General features: G+C 47.1%; 1 protein-coding gene and 1 non-coding gene across 2 annotated transcripts in view; both read right to left on the bottom strand.

The window, feature by feature from the left end:
* AJAP1 (adherens junctions associated protein 1) overlaps positions 1-13,622 on the bottom strand; it is a 137,142-nt gene that overhangs the window by 106,448 nt on the left and 17,072 nt on the right. The gene's annotated exons all lie outside the window — the stretch shown is intronic.
* TRNAE-CUC (transfer RNA glutamic acid (anticodon CUC)) lies at positions 10,795-10,866 on the bottom strand. The gene has a single exon. It is a non-coding gene; the product is annotated as a tRNA-Glu (tRNA).

Genomic DNA, 13,622 nt, shown 5'->3' with positions numbered 1-13,622 from the left:
GATTGCTCTGTCCTTGGATAGTCTGCCCGGAAGGCTTGCTAGGCAAGGAGAAAGCCCAGACAAAAGTGACTTTCAGCAAAGGGGGCTGCCGGCTTCCCGCTCACCCCTTGATTGGCTCGCCAGCCTTACATAATTGTTTTTGCTTTTAAGCAGCAGGAGATGCAACCTTTAGAACGATGGTTGTTTTTTTTTTTTTTTTTTAGAAAAGGCTCCCAATAATCGTGCGAGCTTAAACCGAGGGCAAGCAGAGACATTAATGCAAATGTTGGCCAACAGCCCAGAGAATGCCCGGCACATGCAAATAATCACACGTTTTGGATTTATGGGCTGCAAAGGAGTAAAGCAAGAAAGCGCCGCTCTGGGCTAGAGCCATGTACATTCTGTCTTGTTTAAAAGAACCCCGAACAGCTATGGCTAGGGTTGCCAGCTGCAGGTGGGGAAATTCTGCTGAAGCTCCAGGTGGGGGAATACTGCTAAAGCTGGAGGGCGAGAGATTCAGAACAGATAAAAGGAAGCATTTCTTCACACAACGCATAGTTAAATTGTGGCACTACCTGCCCCAGGATGTGGTGATGGCTGCCAACTTGGAAGGCTTTAAGAGGGGAGTGGACATGTTCATGGAGGAGAGGGCTACCCATGGCTACTAGTCGAAATGAATACTAGTCATGATGCATCCCTATTCTCTCCAGGATCAGAGGAGCATGCCTATTATCTTAGGTGCTGTGGAAAACAGGCAGGACAATGCTGCTGTTGTCCTGTTTGTGGGCTTCCTAGAGGCACCTGGTTGGCCACTGTGTGAACAGGCTGCTGGACTTGATGCACTTGGTCTGATCCAGCATGGCCTTTCATATGTTCTTATGAGATTTTGGGGGTGGAGCCTGTGGGGACAGGGTTTTGGAAGGAGAGGGATTTCAATGGGGTATAATGCTACAGAGTCCACCTTTGAAAGCAGCCATTTCCTCCAGGTGAACAGATCACTATCATCTGGAGATCACTTGTAATAGCGGGAGATCTCCAGCTGCCATCTGGAGGTTGGCAACCCTCCCTATGGCCCAGAACATGGGCCAGGGAACGCCACATTTTCTACTGCTTATACAAAATACACAAGCCCTCATCTTCCAAACCCAACAGATACCTGAACCTCTGATACGGGCTGTATCCCAATGCTGGTATCCATCTATTCCAGGAGTGAACGGAAATGCATATATTTCATTGGATATTTATGCCCAAAGTCCTCAAGTAGAGATATTTTCCAGCAACTTGGAACCATCACACAGGCAATAGGGCTATACTTTAGTGAAAGGGTGCTGAAAAATGCTTTAATAAAGGGAAAGAGACTGTGGCCTGTCCTATCGTGTATAGCGCATACTATCTGTTAATGTATGTACAATCCTATTATGTAATTTCTGCATCATTTAACTTGTCAGGTTAATACTTATGCTTTGTTTCAGCTTGGTTTGCAGGTTTCTGCTAATCCTATTCCATTGCTTGCTGGATGCCCCATCCTGTTGACTGTATCCACTTAGATTGTGTAATTCGCGTCTCAGTGACATTAACACAGGAAACGTGTTAACTCTGGGTTGGGAAATTCCTGGAAATTTAAGGGGTGGATCTGGGGAGGGTGGTGTTTGGGGAGGGGAGGGGGCTCAGTAGTCTACCCTCCAAAGCAGCCCTTCTCCCCCCTCCCCCCGGGAATTGGCCTCTGTCATCTGGGGAGAAGCGGCAATTCTGGGAGATCTCCGGGCCCCACCTGGAGTTTGGAAACCCTGTTTGGCAGACCAACAGGAGGTGATATATGGTGCGTTATAGGTAGGGTTGCCAACCTCCAGGTAGTAGCTGGAGATCTCCTGCTATTTCAGCTGTTCTCCAGCAGACAGAGATCAGTTCAACCGGAGAAAAGGGCCACTTTGGCCTTTGGACTCTGTGGCATTGAAGCCCCTCCCCAAACCCTGCCCTTTTTAGGCTCCACCCCCAAAAAGCAGTGGCAAAGAAGGACCTGGCAACCCTAATTATAGGCATCCTCAGAAATGACACCTCTCTCCAAAAGCTCTTCCAATTCCTGAGGGGGGGAAATTACAGTTTGCAGCCTTAGTTACACGGATGTTTATTTTCTGTACTCTTTCCAAATATAAGGGGATTTTTTTCCCCCTGGAAAACACCAGCTGCTTGGGGAGGAGACTCTTTCTAAACTCAGATAATTAAAAACTTCCTTTCATTTACTGCAATGTTCATGGCTTCTATTTTCAACTCTCTTTTCCCTCCCTTTCCCCCCCCCTCACCAAACACATTTAGAGTGAAGCAGCCTGATCTCTTACACAAGGGTAATAGGGTTGCCACCCGCCTCTTGGGGGGCAGAGGATCTCCTGCCCTCAGCTTACTACGTGTAACTTTTCTAATAGAATCTTTTTGCATTTTGTAACTACATTGTCGTGTCGCTCCTGTGCTTACCACCTGGAGGTTGGCAACCCTAGTTAAAACCCTGTTGGTCTGAGGCTGACATCAGTCCATGGAGCCCTGCCACCCATACGGTCCTGCTGCTCAGGCCAGCATCCTATTATCCACTGCCTCTGGAAGGTAACCATGTGCTCCTGAAGTCAGGTATTCCCCCCCTGGAATGTAACAGCCGGCTGCAGAGGTAACACTGGATTTGGCCTGTGTTCAGGAAGGGCCTCAGGGACTTTCTTGCATTACTCTCTCACTCCTTTTCTGGAATTAAGCTGCTGAGCCACTCAAGTTCATTGCCGTATTGATCCGCCTAACCTGACTCAGAGGCATTTTCCTTCACAAGTGACTGGGGTGTAAATTACAGATTACGGACCAACGGCTCGTCGACAGGCTCTGAGTTCTAGCGCTCTCCTCAGCCTACAGAATTTACTTGAGTGGTGTAGTGGTTGAGAGTGGTGGTTTGGAGCGGTGGACTCTAATCTGGAGAGCCGGGTTCGATTCCCCACTCCTCCCCATGAGCGGCGGAGGCTAATCTGGCGAACTGGATTTGTTTCTTCACTCCTCCACATGAAGCCAGCTGAGTGACCTTGGGCTGGTCACACTCTCTCAGCCCCACCTACCTCACAGGGTGTCTGTTGTGGGGAGGGGAAGGGAAGGAGATTGTAAGCCGGTTTGATTCTTCCTTAAGTGGTAGAGAAAGTTGGCATATAAAAACCAACTCTTCTTCTTCTTCTAAATGAGGGGATCCTGAGGTTCACACTGGGCTGGAAACCTCCCCTTCAGATTTATCACAGGCCCTGGTTTTACTTGGCAGTCTCCCAACCAAGAACTGTGGTGTGTGTAAAGTGCTGTGAAGTCACAGCCAACTTACAGCAACTCAGTAGGGTTTTCAAGGCAAGAGACTAACAGAGGTGGTTTGCCATTGCCTTCCTCAGCATAGCAACCCTGGTATTCCTTGGTGGCTTCCCATCCAACTGGACTGACCCTGCTTAGCTTCTGAGCTCTAATGAGATCAGTAGGGTTGCCAACCTCAAGGTACTAGCCAGAGATCTCCTGCTATTACAACTGATCTCCAGCCGAGAGAGATCATTTCACCTTAAAACGACTTGTAAACTGTACATACTTCTCTATGGAGGAAGGGGGCACCCCTTCCAGACCCCATCAAATTTGCCCCCCTGACCCAATCTTCACCAAACTTTGGCGTTCATGCAAGGAGAGTCCTGTCAAGCTACCCTGAAAATTTGGGAACTCTACCTTCAAAAACGCCCCCACAGGAGCTTCGAGATAAATCCCCATAGACTTCAATTGGCCCAATTTTTTCAGTAAACCCGGAAATAAACCAAATGCTGAAATTTACCAGTATGGATATTCGGCTTATTCCAAGTTTACCAAAAAAAAATTTGGGCCCAGTAAACCCGAACCCGAAATTTACCCTCCCCCCCAAAAATTTGCACAACCCTACCCAAGGCAGAGAACTTAGCAAGGTTCTTCAGCGTGAAGATCCAATGTGGGCAGACAAGCTTCCTTGAAGCTTTCCCATTAAAACTAGGGTTGCCAGCTCTGGGTTGGAAAATGCCTGCAGATCCTGGGGGTGGAGCCTGAGGAGGCAGGGTTTGGGGAGGGGAGGGACTTCGATGCCATAGAGTCCAATGGCCAAAGTGGCCATTTTCTCCAGAGGAACTGATCTCTATTGGCTGGAGATCAGTTGTAATAGCAGGAGATCTCCAGCTATTACCTGGAGGTCGGCAACCCTAATGACAACTCAGTTCTGCAGTGGGCAGTAACTAGACTGTGGCCATGTGGACCAACAGTGAAGCCCAGGAGGCCAAGTTGGTATCCCAGAATGCACCTGAGAATATCCCCCAGAATCCTCTGCAACACAAAAAGGTTCCCAACAGGCACACCAGGGTTCATTTGCAAACAAATCAAAGCGGAAAGGCGTACATTTGGAAAACACTGCCCTAAACATCGCTTAAGTTCTGTTTAGGAAAGTGTGAAATGCTCAGAGTCATTTCTCAAACCTCCCATGAAAACAATTTTATCTTCATTTCTCCTTTCTCTGGGACTTTACGACAAAGGCCTCTACGACGGCTGTCAGGACTTCAAATTGGTGTCCTGACAGTATTGTATTAATATTAATTTTGGAAGGGAGGTTTTACTGCCCCTCTCCACACACACCTCTTGATGAACAAAACAGACATTGCCAGCTTTTAGTGCCTCGGCATCCTTGAGGCTGACGCTGATAGATGTCTCTTGCTTGAGGAAGGAGCGTTTTCCCTGGAGCCAGCCGATGAAAAATGAGCCGGCTCTCTCTGACAGGTCGCTCTGCCCTCCTTGAGAAGCCCTCTGCCTTCTGTCACATGTTGATCGTCTGCCGAATCAATTCAGGAGCCAACCTGATTTTGGGGGAAGGAACTGTCCAGCTCTGTTTGTTGTGTCCAAAATAGAAGAAGAAGAAGAGGAAGAAGAAGAAGAAGAAGAAGAAGAAGAGTTGGTTTTTATATGCCAACTTTCTCTGTCACTTAAGGACGAATCAAACCAGCTTACAATGACCTTCTCTTCCCCTTCCCACAACAGACACCCTGTGAGATAGGTGGGGCTGAGAGAGTTCTGAGAGAACTGTGACTAGCCCAAGGTCACCCAGCTGGCTTCATGTGGAGGAGTGGGGAAACAAATCCAGTTCACCAGATTAGCCTCCACCGTTCATGTGGAGGAGTGGGGAATCAAACTCGGTTCTCCACATCAGAGTCCGCAACTCCAAACCACCTCTCTAAACCACTACACCACACTGGCCTTTAGCAGGCAGGAGCTCAGTCGGAGTGACAGTTTGACCGTGAGGGCTTTGGGAGCTTGCTTTCCATAGACTCAAAATTCTACGGCAGGGGAAATTAGCCTGTAGAAAACACCATGTTTTGCCTAAACCCAAAATCCAGACAAATTGAGGCAAAATGTCTGACATGGGCAGCACTAAACACTCTTCAACTTTGATTTTTTTCTTGCCAAAAACAGCAACTGGAAAGTGCACATGTAACAATTTGATTGTGTGAATGTTTACTCTTTTTTTGCTCCTATTTAGTGCTGTTGGATCACTTGGCTGCTCTTTTTCCTGTTCACTGCTTCTTTCTCCACCCAGACTAGGCACATGGGGAATCCCAGCCAATCAGGGACCACACAGTCAAAGACATGACATCATTAGGCTGCAGAAACAATTCAATTTGTCTACATAGTGACATCACTGAGGACAAATGAAGTCAAGTAGGCAGGGAGGGGGTGTAGGGTAAGTCAACATTTTCCCGAGTAGAGCCAAAAATCCTCAAAAAGGAGGCAGTTTTAATGCTGGAGAACTTGTCTGTGAAAAATAGGCAGGAGATTTGGCTCAGCCATAAGGATGCTGAGGAAAGTTAAATAGTTGTGCTAAGGCAAGTGAAATTTCCCTGTAGGATTTTGTCCAATCTTGAACCGCCGCATAACTTAGCCAGAGGTTTCTTCCTGAGCTATGCATTCAAGAAAGCCCATTTTGATAACACTGGTGAAATTTCGGGGGCAGCTTTTGACATCCTTAACCTGAATGAAATGCAGGAGATATTCCTGAGTTGTGTCCAGCTCTCTCCCCAGACTGACTTTTTTTGACTGAGTTAAGATTATGCAGTAAGCTGATAGGAAGAAAGTAGATTCTTTTGAAATGTGGTGTTGGAGGAGAGTGTTACGGATACCCTGGACCGCCAAAAAAAACAAATCAGTGGGTTTTAGATCAAATCAAGCCTGAACTGACCCTAGAAGCTAAAATGACCTAAACTGAGGCTGTCGTACTTTGGACATATTATGAGAAGCCAAGAGACACTGGAAAAGACAAACATGCTAGGAAAAGTTGAAGGCAGCAGGAAAAGAGGAAGACCCAACAAGAGATGGATTGACTCTATAAAGGAAGTCACGGCCCTCAGTTTGCAAGATCTGAGCAAGGCTGTTAAGGATAGGACACTTTGGAGGACATCGATTCACAGGGTCGCCATGAGTCGGAAGCGACTTGACGGCACTTAACACACACACAAAGATTATGCACAAGCTTGCCACCCCTTGTATACTGACATCGTGTTCAAATTGCAAGATCAGAGAGTCCACGACCCAGCTGATGTGCCACCCAGTCAAACCAACAAGCTTTTATCGTAAGGACAATGAAACTTCACCAAGGTGATACAAAGACCTTATTTTCTGGAAACGTTCCATGGTACAGGACTGAACTTCAGGTTAACCTCACCATCCACGTTCTATCAGCATTAAAAAATTTCAATCATGTGCACACTGGCAGCATTATGAGACATGGAGACTATTTTATAAGTATGTCAAGGCTCATGGTTAACAACGAGAAAGTGGAAGATGAGATGTCAGATAAAAATGTAATTTTAATTTTATTTATAGATAATCATTAGCCCTGTATACACAGTAACCAGACATAGATAATGATTATTCTCTTTATATGTTACTTATATAGTCAGCCCAAGTGATGAAAAATAATGGTAACGTTATCTGTCTGTCCGGCATTAGAATTATTATCTTCAGTTTTTCTGTTACCATACGTTTGATGTTCCCATTTTTTCCCTTCCCCGTTTTCCTTCTGTACCCATTATATAATTAAAAAAAAATTAAAAAGAGAGAAAAGAAGAAGACATCTGTGCAGCCCTGAAGCTTGCACTTCCAGTATCCTGGAAAAAATGAGATCCAGGTGTATCATACCTTACTTTCTTCATGGCCTTTGATCTGTGGGAGCAACACACAATCTAACTTTCAACCAGGCTTCATTTTGGTAGGAAAATAGTAAAGTCTAGCTCAAAAAGCCTGCATGTTTTTATATCAGCAAATGCTGGCCCATTAAAATACTGTTTTGGAAACCTTGCAGTGTGCTTCAAAACGTCAAGGATTTCATGGGCTCAATGTTCTCCAACAAGGGAAGTGGACTGCCTAGGGAATGCACGGCCAGTTGGCAGACTTCACCCCGATTCTTCCCTGAAGCTTCTTTCCGGTCGGCTGGCCAGCTATCATGATGGTGGGAGGTGCCATCAAGTTACAGCCGATTTGAGAGCCAGCGTGGTGTAGTGGTTAAGAGTGATGGACCCTAATCTGGAGAACCGGGGTTGATTCCCCACTCCTCCACATGAGCGGTGGACTCTAATCTGGAGAACCGGGCTTGATTCCCCACTCCTCCACGTGAGTGGTGGACTCTAATCTGACGAACTGGGTTTGATACCCCACTTCTCTACATGAAGCCTGCTGGGTGACCTTGGGCTAGTCACAGTTCTCTCCGAACTCTCTCAGCCCCATCTATTTCACAAGGTATCTTGTCTGTTCTGGGGAGGGGAAGGGAAGGTGATTGTAAGCCACTTTGAGAGCCATTAAAGGTAGAGAAAAGGGGGTATAAAAACCAACTCTTCTTCTCCTTCTTCTTCTTCTACCCCATAGGGTTTCAATGCAGGAGCTGAACAAAGCTGGTTTGCCATTGCCTGCCTCTGCACAGCAACCTTGAACTTCCTTGGTGGTCTCCCATCCCAATAGCAACCAGGGCTTAGCTTCTGATAACTGGTGAGATCAGGCTAGCTTGATGCATCCGAGGCCAGGGCACCAGCTATCCTAGCTGGCAAATTCATTGCTGCCTGGCCAACATCACCAGAAAACCAACAAGGGTCTCTCCGCATGAGCTGGCCAATGGGAACAAATGTCTATATTCCAGTATGCCATTCCTCTAGTATTTGCACACCCCTTTTTTTCCTGGAAGAGGGGGGAAGTGTGTTGCTCTGTTTATCCTTAGTTCAGCATTGAAAACCGTGCAATGCAAAAACATCTTGCTGAATTGCAGCTGTGCCAAAGATCTTGCTTGAAAATTCCTGGTTTAGGCCAATCCTCCAAAGCCCATTTTACAACTCAGGGGTTTTTCAGAGTCTCAGGTATTCCCCAGTGGAAATCCAGGGAAGGGGGGTGGAACCTTCAGCTGGCTCCGAATCTCAGGAATGAAACAGAGGCAGTTTCGTGATGTTCTGTGCCTTGGGGGTTATATAATTTAATTAGTCTTCCAAACCCCGCAGGGGATCACATGTCAGCCATTATCTCCTTCCTGCTGATCAAGTGGGGTGTCACGGGTATTTGAAGGTGTCCCCAAGGCATGACAAGCAAATTTGTTTCCCAACCAGGAGTGGAAGGCCAAAATTGGCAGATTTTAAAGAGTGAAGAGATGTCAAGAAGGAAGGGGGTAGCCTGAAGCAAATGGCTTCCAAAAGATCCTGCCCCGTGGTCATGCAGCATGCCTCTTTGGTTACCTGCGGATCTCTCTAAGTCATTAATTCCCCTGTGAATCCCCTGACACCGCCCACTGAAGAGGCTATCTGTTGCATCTCTGCATGATCCCAGCTTCTCCCTTTTCAATCAACCCCTGTTTGATAGTGGGTATTTGTGATGCATCTCTGCATTCGGCGTTTCCATACCGTTCAATCGCTCCTGATGCAGAGATGCCTGTGGCACCTGTGCATGAGTGATTGATCTGGGTTGGCCTCATTCCAACCAGGAGGCACATTGTGATCTGCAAGAACTGGTTTCCCAAACGGACAATCGCTGAAATAAATCAGAGTTCTGTTCGACGTCCAAACAGGGCCTTAGAATGGCAAACTCTCTATACAGAGGGACAAGAGAATGAGCCCCTCCTGATGAACAGATTAGGACATTTTATGGGGTGTGTGTATGTGCGACTGTCACTTAGAGGAGGTCAGGGAGCTGTTCCTTTTGGCAGCAGAGGATAGGACTCGCAATAATGGGTTTAAATTACGGGCGGAAAGGTACTGGCTGAATATTAGGGAGGAAAGTTTTACAGTAAGAGTTGTTCGGCAGTGGAATCAGCTACCTAGGGAGGCAGTGAGCTCCCCCCTCACTGGCAGTCTTTACGCAGCAGTTGGACAAACACTTGTCAGGTGCTCTAGGCTGATCCTGCATTAAGCAGGGGGTTGGACTAGATGGCCTTTATGGTTCCTTCCAACTCTATAATTCTATGCTGCTATGAGATCTCCAGCTCCCCCCCCCCAAAAAAAAACCTGGAAGTTGGCGACCTTAAGCAGCTCTCAAGAACATAGGAGCTGGGAAAAGGGGAAAAGTTGGCAACCTTGGTCCCTGATTGCTAGGCAAGTAAATGCAAGAGAGGATAGCCTGGCTTGAGCTGCCTCATTCTGTTCAGGGCTGAAGCCGGCAGCCGCCTCCTGGTGTTGTGTGGGTTTTTTTTTCCCCAAGCAAAGATCATCTCTGTTACGGCAGCAGAATAAAGGTGAACATGAGTCACCAATGCTCTTCTTTCTTTTCCTCTTGTTTCCCCCCGCCCCCTATTTGTCAGAAGCCTCAAAAATATTGTGCCGGTTTGTTGGGCACACAACTTTGGGGAATCTAATTGCTTTGTGAGTCAGACTTGCTGGTGTTATCTGCATCTCATTAACAGCAGTCAAAGGAAGAAATTAAAATGGGAGCTAACGCTTTCTCCACCAAATGAAAGGTTTTAGCAGAATGGAATAATAATAATTTAAAAAGGCTCTGCAGCAACCATTGATCTTAGACAATATAGCTCCACCCCTTTTGCTCTACCTATCGGATGATGAAGAAGAAGAAGAAGAGGAAGAGGAAGAAGAATGGGGAAACAAATCCAGTTCACCAGATTAGCCTCCGCCACTCATGTGGAGGAGTGGAGAATCAAACCCGGTTCTCCAGATCAGACTCCACTGCTCTAAACCACTGCTGTTAACCACTACACCATGCTGGCTCCTCTGCCAATCCACATCTGCCTTCTATGAGTTATCACAAGCAGGGGACCCACAAGGACTTATAGGGGATGGAGAAATCCCTGTTCTCCCAACTGGCCCTGGCTCAGCTGATACTCCAGTCTGCCTGCCTCCGAACACTCACACTTCCCTTCCTTCCCCTCGTCAACTATTTATCCCTTTCGCCTTGGCTGGGGGGGAAAGCAGATATTTGAAGGAGGGAAATTCACTCTCTCGCCTCCCCCCCTTGACTCAACCGAGAGGGCTTGGTCCATGCATGTGGGGGTATCCAACACATAGTTACATTGTGGAACTCCCTGCCCCAGGATGTGGTGATGGCAGCCAACTTGGTAAAGAAAGTCGGCCTAAAACCAACTCCTTCTTCTTCATCATCATTGCCTGCCTCTCCATAGCAGCTCTGGACTCCCTTGAGGAACACAGGAACACATGAAGCTGCCTTGTACTGAATCATCAGACCCTTGGTCCATCAAAGACAGTATTGTCTGCTCAAACCGGCAATGGCTCTCCAGAGGTCTTTCACATCACCTATTTGCCCAGTCCCTTTAACTGGAGATGCCGGGGCTTGAACCTGGGACCTTCTGCATGAGAAGCAGATGTTCTACCACTGAGCCACAGCCCCTCCTATCCAAGTACTAACCAGGGCCAACCTTGCTTAACTTACGTGATCTGATGAGATTAGGCGAGATCTCCTGCTATTACTGCTGATCTCCAGGTGAAAGAGATCAGTTCACCTGGAGAAAATGGCCACTTTGGAGAGGGAACTCTATGGCATAATACCCCCACTGAAGTCCCTCCCCTCCCCACATCCCGCCTACCTCAGGCTCCACTCCCAAAAGCTCCAGGTATTTCCCAATTTGAAGCTGACAGCCCTATTTTACCTACAGTATTTCGGGTTACTACAGTTACCCAATCTGCCCATTGCAACTCTGAAATGGGGGTCTTTCTTTCTTGAAGGAGTTCACCCCCCAAAAAAAATGTTTTGAGTTTTAGATATGTAAGAGCTGTGGGGGTAGTTGGAAAATAATTTGCAATGGTATACTTCATCATACTCTGTCCAGTAAATCTACCTGGCTAGCAAGAACCCCCTGGTCACCTTGAGGGCAGTTGGAGGGGAGGGCCCATGGCTCAGTGGTGGAGCCTCTGCTTGGCATGCAGAAGGTCCCAGGCTCAATACCCGGCATCTCCAGTTAAAGGGACTAGGCAAGTAGGTGATGTGAAAGACTTCTGCCTGAGACCCTGGAGAGTCACTGCCGGTCTGAATAGACAAGACTGACTTTGATGGACCAAGGATCTGATTCAGTATAAGGCAGCGTCATGTGTGTTCATGTGTTCATCCCAGAATGGAACTGTTCCAGGCGGAAACGGTCTTCTAAGGAGATGCACTTCAGTTTCCTTGTTGATAGAGCTATAAACTACCGCCCATGAGCCAGTTCTAGACAACTCTCTTCCTTAAATCCCACTCCTGTGGCAGAGATGGATTCTCTGCTAAAGCGCTTGGCGGAGGGCAACAGCTGATTGCAGAGAGACTGAGGCTAAATTCCATAAAACTCCTATTTTTATTTGCCTATAATAAAAAGCCTCCAAAAGTGGATGCAGTTACAGCCTGGCAGGCCCGCCTGGAACGCCTGGCAAAGACATATGCTTGCGTGGCATTTGTGCGCTGGCTCGGTTTAAACCCTCGCGTGCTGCAGAGAGAAGCAATGGCTGGGTTTATTAGGAACCGGGAAAGCTTTGCTCTTTATTTCCATGGAAATGTTTTGCTGGTATCACACCTTTGGGATGCCGACCGACCCAAATGGAAATGCAGTTTTCGCAGTCCGAATCCCCGTCGGATGCAGCGGTCATTTTCAACGAATGGGTCATGACCCTCAGATGGGTCATGGATAGGGTTGCCAACCTCCAGGTAGTCCAAAATCCAACACAGAAAGACAAAATTAGCTATAAACTCTATATTCTTGCTTTTCATAATTGCCCATGTACCAAAGAATCTAAACATAACCTGTAATGTGCAATACAAATCTTGTTGTTATCACATGTACAAGTCCACAGACAGTGTTAATATTCCATACACTTCTATTCAAAGATTATGACTCAACCAGGGGAGGGGCTGTAGCTCAATGGCAGAGCATCTGCTTGGCATGCAGAAGGTCCCAGGTTCAATCCCCAGCATCTCCAGTTAAAGGGACTAGGCCAGGAGGTGATGTGAAAGACCTCTGCTTGAGACCGCTGCTGATCAGAGTAGACAATACTGACTTTGATGGCCCAAGGGTCTGATTCAGTATAAGGCAGCTTCATGTGTTCATGTGTTCAGTTCATCTGTGTCTTTGCAGGAGAGTGTAACGGCGAATCTGGAAGACGATGCCTCTAGAGATCACTTCGTTTCAAACTTCTTCAGTTCCACTTTAAGGAACTCTTCTTTATAATTGTAAATTATAACACTGTTGTGGACTTGTACATGGACTCTTGGATGTGATAACAACAAGATTTGTATTGCACATTATAGGTTATGTTTAGATTCTTTGGTACATGAACAATTATAAAAAGCAAGAATATAGAGATTATAGCTAATTTTGTCTTTCTGTGTTGGATTTTGGATCTGCTTCAGTATATTACACAGAGGCACCATATTTTTACCCAACCTCCAGGTGGTGGCTGGAGATCTCCAGCTGTTACAACTCATCTCCAGCCAACAGAGATCAGTTCCCCTGGAGAAAAGGGTCGCTTTGGCAATTGGACTCTATGGCACTGAAGTTCCTACCCTCTCCAAACCCCGCCCTCCTCAAGCTCCGCCTCCCAACTCTCCAGCTATTTCCCAACCTGGAGCTGGCAACCCTAGTCACAGAGCCCCATTGGCTGGCTCATAACACCCTTTAGAGCTGCCTTTGGGGATCTGCTTTTTAGACAGACCGGCTGCTAGTGCGCATGTGTGGAGAGCAAATGTGCCCTCTCTTGTCATTAGGGTTGCCAGCTCCAGGATGGGAAATACCTGACAATCCTAGAGGGACGTGGGGAGTGACTGGCAGTGTTCTGGCATGATGACACCACTTCTTTCATGACCAGGAGAGGCCACCATGTCACCCGTGATGCCACGGCGTTCAATCAGAACGGATTCCCTTGATGGTCTCTCTTCAAGCCCCCCCCCCAAAAAAAAAACAGGTTACCGGTACTCTCTCGCAGGTTCGCAGCCTGGTGCTGGCAACCCTATTGATGTGTCACTAGCTGAATATGCCTTAATAGCACATCTCTCCCATCTTTTATTTCACACATCTGACAATGTTTTCAAATCTGTGCCTGCTTGAGTCACTTCTCCACGATGGCAAATAAGCTGTTTTGACATCCAGAAGTGGAAAATCACAGCTATCCCTGCTGAACCCC

This window comes from Euleptes europaea, chromosome 19 (assembly GCF_029931775.1).
Source record: "Euleptes europaea isolate rEulEur1 chromosome 19, rEulEur1.hap1, whole genome shotgun sequence".
NCBI lineage: Eukaryota > Metazoa > Chordata > Lepidosauria > Squamata > Sphaerodactylidae > Euleptes > Euleptes europaea.
The sequence above is the reverse complement of the archived record's forward strand: the minus strand, read 5'-3'. Positions and strand labels throughout refer to the sequence as shown.